General features: G+C 32.3%; 1 long non-coding RNA gene across 1 annotated transcript; it reads right to left on the reverse strand.

Annotated features, from left to right (window-relative positions):
* Positions 1-673: 673 nt before the first annotated feature.
* Positions 674-10,426, reverse strand: LOC141728365 (uncharacterized). The gene is made up of 3 exons (XR_012579294.1): positions 10,393-10,426; positions 9,587-9,651; positions 674-756 (listed from the first exon to the last, which is right to left on the reverse strand). It is a non-coding gene; the product is annotated as an uncharacterized LOC141728365 (long non-coding RNA).
* Positions 10,427-12,950: the final 2,524 nt, after the last annotated feature.

Consider the following 12,950-nt stretch of genomic DNA (forward strand, 5'->3'; position numbering starts at 1 on the left):
GCTTTTGATAATGCATGAAAACTTTACTAAAAAACTGTAGCTAAAAACAAAACTAGCAAACAGGATACTATATCAAGTCTTTCTTATAAGAGACAAAAATCTTTGCCATATGGTGCTGTAATAAATGAATATTACCACATTAACTACCTAGGAATAGGAAAAAAAAGTATATCAATTTTAAAATAAGCAACTACAAGCCCGTTGAATAGAGTATTTATTTTTTAATTGTGAGAACTAAACTTTTTATTGGTATGTCTAGACCCAGAACAAGAAAAAACAGAGGAGAAATAAAAATAATTTATTTAAGATGTGGAAAATTGAATTATTTTCCCAAAATAGGAAATGCAATACCTGCTATGTAACTTCTGCAGAATAATCTCTCAGCAGAAAATGGTTCAAAAGCTTAAGAAACCTTTTTTAGCAGTCTTCATACACTTTCTATCCACAAGTGTAATGATAAGAAGCCCTCAGATCAAATGAACCAACCAAAAGAATAAAAAATCTCTAAAACAGAACCAACCAGAAGGAAAATAACTCATACCTTATCTCTTGGCAGAGTAACATGCTTAAAGCTTCTAATTCTTGTCTCACTGCCCATAAGTCTTCACCTTTGAATAGTAATTTAGTAAAAATATAGGTATTTCATGTCCAACCTCTGAATTCAGATTTTCTTCATTTACCTTAACTGATGAAGTTAAGTTTTCAAGTTTTGAAAGTTCTTCTGAAGATGTCACCAACAAGCAACAAGACACACCTCTAAATAGAATTTGCAACAAGACAAGATTAATTAGAAACTCAAATAATGGAAAATTTGTTAGTCTTACAGCTTTACATAGTACCAGATAAATAGACTTTTGTATATTGGAGTTTGCATGGAATTTGTCAAAAGTTTTCAGGAAGAATAAAATCATAGCTAATTATTCTCTAATAAAATTTATACAGAGTGATAGTGTACATATTGATAAGGTTTTCATGTATCTAAAAGGAAATCCATTTTAACACTTCAGAAACGTGATTCCCAATGAGACACTGCAGCCTGCTTGAGCAATGCATTCACTCATTGCTGAATGGTGAGAAAACCAGACAGACTTTGCCATGCTTAAGCTGCACATTTTTAATAATGTTTTTCATACAAAAATATGTCTGTCAAAGTGCTTCTGGTCACTTTGTTGGGTTTTTTTTCCCTTCTTTCTGAATTGCCTGACATTTTCTCAATTGGAAGGCAAATTTGCAAAGGACTTGTCTTGGCATTTTGCCTGTAAAAATGGGACTGAAAAGAGCTGGATGTTGATGTGAAATGCTACTTGTCCACACGTCATACAGAAAAGTGTTTTTTCAGCTCTCTGCCATGTTGCCCAGAGCTTAAATTTCCAGGAGTTGTGTGTGTGATTGCTGTTTATCTCTTCCAAATAATCTCAGAAACCCTGGAATCTGTGTGTTTCCAAAATTGGTGACAGGGAGGTTTACTAGATCATGATTAGAAATCTTGGAATTGACAGGATAAATCTATGATGAAAAACAACTATTTTCATGTTCACTTCTGGGTCTTGGTCCCTTGCTCATGAACACTGAATAAATATTAGCTCTTTTCTGGGTCTCTTGCACTTTACTGAAAACAAAAGAGCAGCAAGTATACTAAAGGTAATATGGTTTATACTGGGATACTATTGAGATTTCACTGCCTCTCCCATTAAGGTCTTTTAAATTATCATGCAGTGCCTTAGCAATTACCTCTTTATCAGACAGATCAGCACTTTCAAGCTAATAAAATATTAGCCCAATGGGCTGCAAAAATACCTTTGCTTTGTTTCAGGGATTTGAAACAGTAAGGAACAGAAAACAGTTATTCAGATTTAGAGCCATGAGACCGTTTGTAGAACACAGAGGTGTTCCATGGACAAATACAATATAACGTGGATAAAATATGTTTGTTCTAGTCTTGAAGAGATTCAGAACTCTTTAGAGTTTAGAAGTATACAAGCCTGGAGTCTCTGAGAGAAATCTGATTTTCCACCATCACATCTATTAAGGCTTTCAGAGCTATTGCTACAGAGATCTTCTGGTTACAAATTTAGACAAGTTCTGTCCTCCTTGTTGCCCAATGCTGCAAATATGCTGGGAACATAATATTGAAAAAACAACAACAACAACAATAAAACTGAGCTAATTTTATTTAGCATTTTTCATTATAATATTTTTTTTAGGGTGCATGTGCCAAAAAAGCTAATTTATCTTATAGACTAGTTTTAGTGACTTGTCAGAAAACATCTAAATCACAAACTGTATAGAAATCCTTTTTGTCTGTTCTCTAAACTGACATTAGCTGAATTCCCTTTAAAAATGCATGTCTAAACATCATTGTCTGAATACAAGCTCTCAATTAGTTTCCTTAAAGCTTTTCAGTTTGGAAAATATTTAAAAGCACTTAAAGAAATAAAGACAGTCTTCTTTACATCAATAGCTAAGAAGATTTGTGGTTTCAAGCATTTGTCCTTTTGACTAGACATTTGATTCCTTTTGTTGTGTGCTATAATATGGATTTCCCATAGACGGAGGCTCAGGTTTACCCAGTATATCAGGCTTTGTAGAAAAATGTGTGTTTTTCTTCCCCTAGTCATGATTTAGGGCCACTCCAGCATCTCAAACAGTATCTGACACTTTGTTTGTTTCCAGTCAAACTCAAAGAGATTAGGAATTAGGTCTACTTTTAATTACATGAGGCAATCAAGAAAGGATGCCTTGCAATAACCCAATTTCGGTCTTGATCAGAGACAGTGTTACTTAAAAACGTGTTTGGAAAGGTGATAATTGTTAAAGGACTGAGAAACAAATATCCATAGGATTTGGCTGGCACAAAAAAAAAAGTGTACTGGGCATGCAGTATGGGACAAATAATACACTACAGGAAAGAAGCCAGGAAACTGGAAGTAAAATAGTTATGAAATGGCTGGACTACAAAGATGGTGAGTCTGCATTATTAAAAAAATCAGTGATGACAATATGGAAAAACAGATGGTAAATACTGTCATATTCTTCTTTAATTTCTTTTTTCCAGTGCAAGTGGGCACATAAGTGAAACAAGAGCTGGAACACGTTATAAAAATCCAGTTCTAATTGGTCCAGCTAGGATGAACCCATGTAATGTTCATGATTCTATATACTTACATGCAGTGAACTAGACTTTAACTTTGTGCAAGTTTTAAAAAATATGCTACACTTCTTTTTTTTAAACTACTGTACATCCCACTCTTTTTGTGTATACATTTTACACTCAAAGTGGCTTTCATGTAATTTCTGGACAAAAGAAGATAATAAACCATTGAAAGATAACAAGAACAAAGGTACAGAGAATTGCAATAAATTTTTATTTCCTTTAATTTCTTCTTATATTTTAAAATTTCTCTCCACTATTGTTGCTGGTTTTTTAATCCTTTCCTCACAACCAAATCAGTCTGATTTTCAGGACTCTTTTCAATTTGGAATAGATGACTTAAGTCACTGTCTATTGCTGCTGTGCAATTTCTATCCATTTCACAGAATAATTTAGTTTGGAAAGAACCTCTTGAGATCACCCACTCCAATCATCCCACCCCTGCCAGCAGGTTCAGCTAGACTTGGTTTCCCAGGACTTGAGTTCAGTCAAGCTTTGAATATCTTTGATGCTTGTGGAAATGTAATTCTGTGTGCCATGAACACAAAATTCACCCATCTATCAAATGTGTAACGACCCATCTTTGCACAGAAATAATGACTTACAATGTAGTAGCAGAACTCCAGAGTGGTGGTGTTTTTATAGTAGTCCAGCAAAAAAGAAACTTTCCAGCACGCAGGAATTAAGCTTATGAGATTTTGTTGGAAAGTTTTTGTACGTTGTTATTTCTACTTGAAGAAAAGTATATCAGGTTAATTTTTATTTTTTTTTTTAATGCTTCAGCAAGATAATAAGGCTTTTACTGCCTCTGTGATAGCAAAGCCAACCAAATATATGAAACAAAACCAAAACCATACCCCTCAGATATGCCATACCCCTCTACGGGTTTTTCACTGGTTTGTATTTTTAATGAAAAATTAATTTTATCATTAGGAAATATTCAGTGAGAATTTTCTACATTAATAAACTGACTGGTATTCTTTATTCAAGTAGAGGTATAAATCTAATATTTATACATGGAAGCAACTTTTGGAGGAAGTCAGGGGAATATGAACCAGGAAAGACAACTTTCTATCTAAATTCATACAATAGCCAAAGTAATAATTCACATATGTGCAACTAATTACCAAGGAAAATTATTTTATTTTTTTCTGGATAGAATTTACATAGTTTAAAATTGAGGATGAAAAAAATGATGTACAGACTTTTTTTAGAAGAAGTATTATGCATCAATAACTATAATAATAGGAATCAATTATTTATATATCTCACATGGTTTTGATAGCTTAACAAACTGAAAAATATGTACTTGTCAAAGCAACTGCCACTGGGATGCAATAAACACCAATAGCAGTTAGAAAAATACAAATCTTCCTCATAAAAAGTTTTAAAAATATGAAAACCAGCTCATGAATTAGATTTTTTTTGTTTTTATAACCTAATACCACGTGCTCTTATGATTGTCACTTTCTTTTGTGAAATACATATAGTTGTTAGCTTTCAATAAATAAGAGTAACTAGTTTCCATATAGTCAAGAAATATTTTTTTCGCCATTCTTAACACATGGTCTATAAGATAGCTCATTTTAGAACTTCTCTATATATTCTTCACCCTTCTGAAATCTTCAGCTCCAGTTAAGATCTATTTTAGGATATTAAAAAAATGAACAGTACTGTGTAATTTACATTTGAGGCTGGTGTTTTTCCTGTCAGCATGAATAGATGCACAAATGTAAACATTAAATTTTATTTTCTGTCTCAGCCCAATCACATAAATGAAAATCTGGAAATTTGAATGAAAATTTGGATTTTCCATGGTATTTATTAATAATATTTCTTAACTTAAAAATTATCACTGGCAAATCCTTTTAAAAGAGTTTCCATCAATCTGCCCAGGTGATTTCTTAGTCCCAGAAGAAAAGACTTACAGATGATGACTTCTACTGGAATTGTAGCAATATTTAGCAGTTAAACGTATTTTCTGCAACTTGTTTTAGATTTTCTGTTCTGAGTGAACAGGTACTAAATCACATCACTCTACAGGTGATAAAAATGTTTTTCCTCCTGTTCCATAAAATAATTGTATAAACTCTCAGATAGTTACCCCATCTAAGAATCATAATTATACAGAAGGCAGAAAAATATTTACTAAATAAAAAAAGTTCCAAAGTTACAAAGAAAATAAACCGTGACAACAAGGTATGTTATTTTGTAAACAGCTAGTCCAACCCCAAGATATGATACTGCTGTGATGGAATCACTAGCCCTAAGTGAACTCATAAGTTTTTGCTGATTATAAAAATGCTAGATTAAATTCTAAAGGCAACTGGCTTAACATAATTACAAAGAATGGCTCAGGGTGAAAGGGACCTTTAAAGACCATCTAATCTAACCCCTATATGACCTGCCACATAATCAAAATTCCTTTTATGTCCACACTGTCCTGAACAAAAAAAGCCTGCATAAAATACTTCCATTTCAGTATGTTATTGTACATATGCATTATCTGAAAGATTCCCACAAATATTTCATTCAAATATTAATATTTGATACTCTAATTCAAATATACTCAGGCAAGCTGAACACTTTTTTAGTTCGAGAACTGATTGAAATTAATGAGAACGAACAAGCCCCAGATATGGCTATTATAAAGCTTTTATTAATCAGGCTGAATATCTGTATTTCTTATATTACTTTATTATTAGTCTTTTTATATTAAATATTCTGACTCCTTTTAGTGATAACCTAACAGAATTTTCAGTAATTATAAAGAGAGAAATGATAGGAAATTTGGATTCTAAAATTCTGCTGAAAATTATTCATAATGATTTGGTTTCACCCATTTTAAATTCCTGCGCTGTGTTCTCTAATGTAGTCACTGAGGGCAAAATCCTGTTAGTCATCCAGTGTCATCTAGAACTGCTGATCTTTTTGGAGCTTTTTCTGCAAAAACTGCTTTATAACCATCAGCCTTATAGAGGTGCCTGATATAAGCAAGATTATCCTAAATAACATAAAACAACAAAATAATTTTGACATCCTCTCACTAAGTTTTACTTTGGTTCCATTGACTGTTTTGATTAGATTTCAGTTAGGCAAAATAAAAAACTGGGAAATCAAACTGAGATATTATTTTAGTTTGGTGGTTTTTTTCTGTGGTTTTTGGGTTTTTTGATGCCTCTATTTAGATGTCTAAATCTTGAACTAGATTTTGTTTTGTATGTTTTTCCAGTGACAGGAATTATTTTTTCTATTTACACAAAACATATGGCAAAAAATAGCAGAAATTAAAGGAATGTAATTCAACTAAAATAAAATAAAATAAAATAAAATAAAATAAAATAAAATAAAATAAAATAAAGACAATGTAATTAAATTGATTTCTGTTTAGGTACAATAGAGCCCTTAAGCAAAAGTAACTAAAGGAAGGAGATGCCACGTAATGTAAATTCGGTACTCCTGAAATAGAAATTCAGGGCACACCAATAATAATGGAAGTCTTTATGCATTCTGTGCACCTAGAAAGAATGATCACCTCAGAAGAATTATCTCCTCCTCAAGATAAGGATAGCAATAAGTGCATGTACATCCCTATGCCAAGTAGCAGCATCAAGTTAATGACTAACCATTGTGTTAGTCCAGCTAAAATAGTTCCCTTCTGACTTGCTTAAAGAAGTTCAAGGCATTGTTCTCTTTGAATTGCAAATATTGACTCTGTTACTAGATGATTAGAAACTATAGTTAATCTTCAAAGCACTATTTTCTAATGGAATAAAAGACTTTTTAGCACATAGCCTGTAAGTTACCTCTACATTAAATCCTGAAGAACACCCATAAAAAAAAAAAACTATTAAAAAGCATCATTCCTTTGGAACATTTCCACATTTATTTATTTTGATTTCTTTTAAATATTTGCATATTTTTTCATGTTTAATTTCTCCAAGTCTTTCTTTGAAATATTGAGAAATAATGACATATGCATTTCTATATCCCAGCATGCTTATAACGGCTTAAGTGTCTATATAACACATATAAAAGAATTCTATTTTTAAAAAATCCTATCATATCTCCATTATACCTGCTTTAAAACATTAATTAACTCATGTCTGAACTTCTCTTTCAAGGTTTGCCTCCAGCTCTCTGTGCAGCTGAGGTTACAGATGTTTATCTGGAATGGCTGTTACAGTAATTTCCTGAGTTAATCTATCCCCTACTCTTTTGATATTAGTAGTACTTATATGTTCTTGGTATTCTTTGCAACCACATATTTTAAAGGAGAACTATTCAAAATATTTACCAGTGTTGTATCTTGATATTCGTTTCTTCAGTGCTTAGGAATAAATCATAGCCAGCTCAAAAGTATTCTTGAATTTTCTATTATTATTTTAAGTATAGTGTAATAAATCCAGCTTGATGCAGAACGGTAGAATTATTAATATCAGAAAATACCTCAACCAAAAAGATCAGCAGGTCCAACCACTAACCCAGCACCAATGTGTCCTCCACAAAACCATATTCCCAAGTGCATCAACCACAATCTGCTAGAACACTTCCAGAGATGGTGATTTCACTGCTTCCCTGGGTAACCTATTCCTATGTCTGACCACCCTTTAAGTGTCACAATTTTTACTATTATCCATTCTAGTCATAACCAAAGCTGTTAGGACCATTAGAGGGTTGTGAGTGCTTCTGTTTATTTATTTATTTACTTTGACTTCTTTTTTACCAGTTATGAGGTAATTAATTAATAATGTACTGTGAAACAGGTGGCTCAATGGTGACAATGTAGCTTGCCTTTCTTGTTTCTTCACTTTTTATTAGAAATCATGAAAAAAAAGTAGTTAAGCAAAAAAGATTTTTTTAAATATAGTTAATTTCACAAGTTTGTTTGACACCATAATGCACATGTGTGTCTGAAGTAGCAAGTCAAGGTAAACACAAGAAAATAGGGCAAAAAAATAAAGCAAGCTGATTTATTTTTTTTAGATACAGGAATTTATTCTCCTATTATGGATTGCAAAATAACTATTCTAAAACCATTGCATATTTTAGATATTGTATTACTGGACATGGGTGCAACAAAATAACATGAAATTGCTACTAAAATCAGAAGGGAAATATGGTGATGCTTCTGGGTGTCTGTTGGTTTGTTTAACACTGAATTATTGATAAGACATTTTTACTTTGCTATTTTCTTACTGAAGAGCAAACAAAATAGGACTGATCTTCTTGAGGCATTTCTCAAGGGTACAATACATGGTCATGATGAAGATTCTTGAAGACATACAGATGAAAAGAATATACTTGTTTTATTTTGCCATCCTACCTGTCTTAATCAGCATTTCCTCTGATTAGGGTTACTCGGACAGCTCACATTTTCATTCTGTTATGATTCTGAGATCTTCTTTGCTATTGAAGTATGAATATGTTTGAGAACTGATGATGTGTTTAGTGCTAGATCTCTGTTCTTCATAGGAGGTTATGGTGTACTGTGGGATGTCTACAGAGGTTTAGCTGTTTAGTCACATTCTTTTCAAGACTTTTTTCCTCAGGTTTGCAGTAGACAGTGCTGCAAATTATAAACACTAATTTTCAAAAAAATAGTCGTGAATTTTTTGTTATTTTTGTAATTTTGTTATTGTCAAATTTTTGTTATTGTTGTAGTTTTGAGGTACTTCACAGTTTTGAACTTTACTTCACTACTTCAAAGCATAAATTGACAAGAGCTTAGAAAACATATTCAAAATTTGAGAAGGCTTGTATGCACTGTTCCAATTTAGCCCAGTTTCTACTGACCACTGTAACACCACCCACGTGACTGGAAATAGCAGTCATAGAATGATATGTTATATTGCCCCCAAGATCTCTTCTGGACACCTGAGTTTCTCTGCAAATACACACAATACATCACTATATAGAGTGGAAAAATGAAGAACAGAAGTATTCTCTAAACACAGACAATCAAAAAGGGTTTAAACACTTTTTCAGTATGATGCACAGCAAGTAAAGCTGAAGAGTTCAATAATGAGAGTAGAACTGTAAATAAGGTAGATTATTTGCAAAAGACAGCTGTTGATTATCTATTTTCTTTAGTTATAAGAACAATGTATCCTGTTTATGGGACAAATGTGCTTTTTCTATTTCACAGTTTATGTAGCAAGAGGGCCATAATGGCCTGAAGAAAACCCCCCAGTTTACTATTGTTTTCCCATGTTTGATAGTCAATTAAAAAAGTACAAATATATGATTTATTGTAAATAAGACTGAATTTTTTATTCAGTTGGGAATCACAAATTAGTAGTGGCTTCCAAACAGTTGTTATAATGTTTTTCAGATAATCTTAATTTAACATTGCTTCCCTGGGAACTAAATGATAATGTCATATACTCTGGGGAGGGTAAAAAACAAACAAAAACTTAAATCCTTTAGACTTACCAGTGCCACTGCAGAACCTCAGTGTATAAATATTCAGGTTTGCTAGCACTTTCTGAATGTGCTTGCTGTGAAAAAGAACAGAAATTATTGTCAAAATATTTTTAAATATTTGGGGATTATTTTGGCTTGAACACTTGCAAATTTTCAGTTTCTCAGGAAATTTTGCTGCCTCATGACTTTGACAGGGAGTGAATTACAGTGAGAGGCAATATTTTTTCTATTTTCAGCAGTTTGAGAATAATTGGAAGTCATTAGTTAAAAGCAATGAGGGCAAAAATGGGAAGCACAAGGTTAAGTGCTACATCTTCATAACAGCTGTCATCCACTAACAGAATGGAAATTTTCATCTCAGGAATGCAGTTTGCGTAGGCAGTTTCCTCAAAAATAAAGACTGAAAATCTGGAAGGCTGTCTGATCAAAATATGTCGCTACTAACTTTAATAGTTGCAAAACTCAGTAATATAATGATGAAAATTATATAAAAATCCAGGATACCCTTAAAAACATATTGAAATTAAATGAAATTGAATAAAATGTACTCCATAAGCGTTCTTTAGCATATCATGCCAACATATTGAAACAAATATGTACCTGGTCTGGTTTTGTAATTGAGGTAGTGTGTACCATCATGTCTATTGCACCTACTGATTAAAAACTGTTTCAACTTTGACAAAATATATCTTATTTCTTACGTCATGATGAATATGTAAATACAAAGCCTTATCTTAAAGCCCATTATGACAAAGTTTATATTTCTCTCAAGTACAGTGACTTGACTCAAAACTCATAAAGAGTTAAATACTTACCTCTGTAAGGAGATAATTATCAGTGGCACAGGACAGAAATTTCAAATTCTCCAATTCTTCAAAATAAAACACAATTCTGCAAAGGACACAAACAGTTAAAGAGGCGTTAGCTAATCTAAGTGGTTAACATCCAACTAACCATAAAAAGTTGAAATAGAAGAAAGGAGAAGGAATAAATTCATTATTTTTAGCAAAATGTTTTTTAAAAATAGCGGGTTTGTACTTCTTGCATGTGAAGTTTTGTGTTTTTTTTTTTTTTTCTTATTTGATTAAAGATATGAATTTCTGCACCACATTGTTCCTTGGGAGCTCTTCTCTAATAAACTTTGTCTGAAATCCCACTTCTTACATGATACTCACCAATCTCAGTAAGCTTTTCAGAAAATTGAACTCATTCTTTTAATATGAGAAGTAATTAAATGAGCAATGACTATCACTCTCCTGTGAAACTAACTGGAGAAAAATAACAGTTTAGAAGAAACAATAAATGATGTCTATCAGTTATTTTCTCAATGTGGGCTCAAAAATAGCTTTTTTCAGTAAAATCTTTGATTCCACTTTCATTCTTGTCATATTTAATTTTGATTGGAAGACCTAAATATTCACCTACTTAAAGATTTTTCTAAATAATAAAAAATATTAATCCCATATAAAATTCAAAGGAGAAACAAAAGAACAAATACCCTTCATTCTGCTTCCCCAGCTATATATGATTACAAGCAATCACCTATGATGTTACAGAAATGTTTAAATTCCATGCTGCTTTATTGCGCCTACATTACAGCCCTAGATTTCAAAGGAAGAAACCAAAATAATTTCAGATAATTTGAAAGAGGCCTTTGGATTCATCTTGTTCACTACCTGCTCAAAGCATGCCAATGGAACAAACTTTTACCTGTTTCTCTGCATATTGTGAAAGTCTGAGCTGCACTTTTGTCTCTAAAACATTGTGTAGCTGCAGTTAAATGTATGATGCTAGGTTATACAAATATTTCAAAACAGTATGTGAAGTCATTGATTCATTTGGGAAACATCTTCAAAGAATCCTTTATCTCATTGGGCTGGTATAAAAATTTTTACAGTCTTTTGCTGTCCTTATCTCTTTACTTTGCATTGTAAGGAAGGAATAGCTAATTCTTATTACATGGAATAACAACAAGTGGTGTCTAGATTAATCTCAGGCTAAACTTTGAAGGTATTCAAATTCTTCCTGTTTTGCTTATCTCATTTATCAAATATGTTTTTTGTTTATATGTCATAGTCTTCCCTGTCATCTGTCTTACAGAGTATTTCTGGTATGTGTAGGTAACATAAATCTCATATCTGTCCTTAGCTAACATTGAGAAGAATAGTTTGCAGAGAAGTAATTGCACTTCTGGTTGCAGAGGTGAACCTGTATTTAACTATGAAATGTAGAATATGAAAACTTATCAATTTTTTCTTGGTTCAATAGAAATGTAAAAAATCCTGAATTCTCTTATTTGCTTTACATGGCTTTTCAGAAAAGTGAATAGTAGCAACCAGCATTGATATATAGCAAGATGTCACTTTTTTGCCACCAGCTTCATTAGATCATCATAGTTTCTACCATGATATATGTAGCAAAGCAGAGTACAGGTGTGGAACAGTTCTTTTAGCTACCTTGTTTCAAAATCACTGATTTGCATAGAGAAGAACAATGAGGAATCTTTTTGAAAAAAAAAGAAAAAAGTGAATATACAAGTATACCAGAGATAAAAAAAGTTTTATCTTCTACAAGCTTCTACTGTTTCTGAAGAAGAAAATTATAACAGGACTCAAGAAAGACGCTGAAAAAGAGCTGAAAGACTCAACATGAATTCAGGACTTTGCATGTAGTAACATGCTACTGCATGCGGAATTACCTCTCTAGACTTTCCTTTTTGAAAAAAATAAGCTCTAGGTTCATATACAGATTGAACTTAGACAATATAATTCAGTTACTGATTGATTTGATTTACTTTTTCCATCCCATTTTATCCCAACTTCCATCATATATTTGTGCATCTTTTCTCAACACTACACTCCTCTGGACCTGAACCTTATGTCTTCAATTCACCATTGCAATCGACTGATCAAAATGGTGTTCTAAATAATTATTAGTTTCCAAATGATAACTTCATTGCAGAGAAATCATCCAAATGATAAAATTTTTTATTAGCTTTACCATCACACCAATATTATTTTATTTCTCTCAAGACTGATCTTTAACCAGATAGATTTTAGGGGAGGAATTGTAGAGATCACAAAGATTTTAATTAAATCTCTTTCAGGCACTAACAATGTGGTCCTATTTTATATTACAATATCTTTAATATTATAGGAGCTCATTTAGATGGTACATAGGTATGCCTAAATACAGTCAAAGAACTTAAAATTCAACACAGAAGCAATCTTTCCTTTTATTTTTTTACATGGTTCTCATAAAGCATATGATCATAGCCTTCAACAAGCGATGCTGTGCTTTAGAACTAATCTTTCCTTTGACCGCAGAGTGTAAGCTGCAGTCAGACTGCAAACTGAACAAAAGGGTTGCAATA

This window comes from Zonotrichia albicollis, chromosome 2 (genome assembly GCF_047830755.1).
Source record: "Zonotrichia albicollis isolate bZonAlb1 chromosome 2, bZonAlb1.hap1, whole genome shotgun sequence".
In the NCBI taxonomy this organism is placed as follows: Eukaryota; Metazoa; Chordata; class Aves; order Passeriformes; family Passerellidae; genus Zonotrichia; species Zonotrichia albicollis.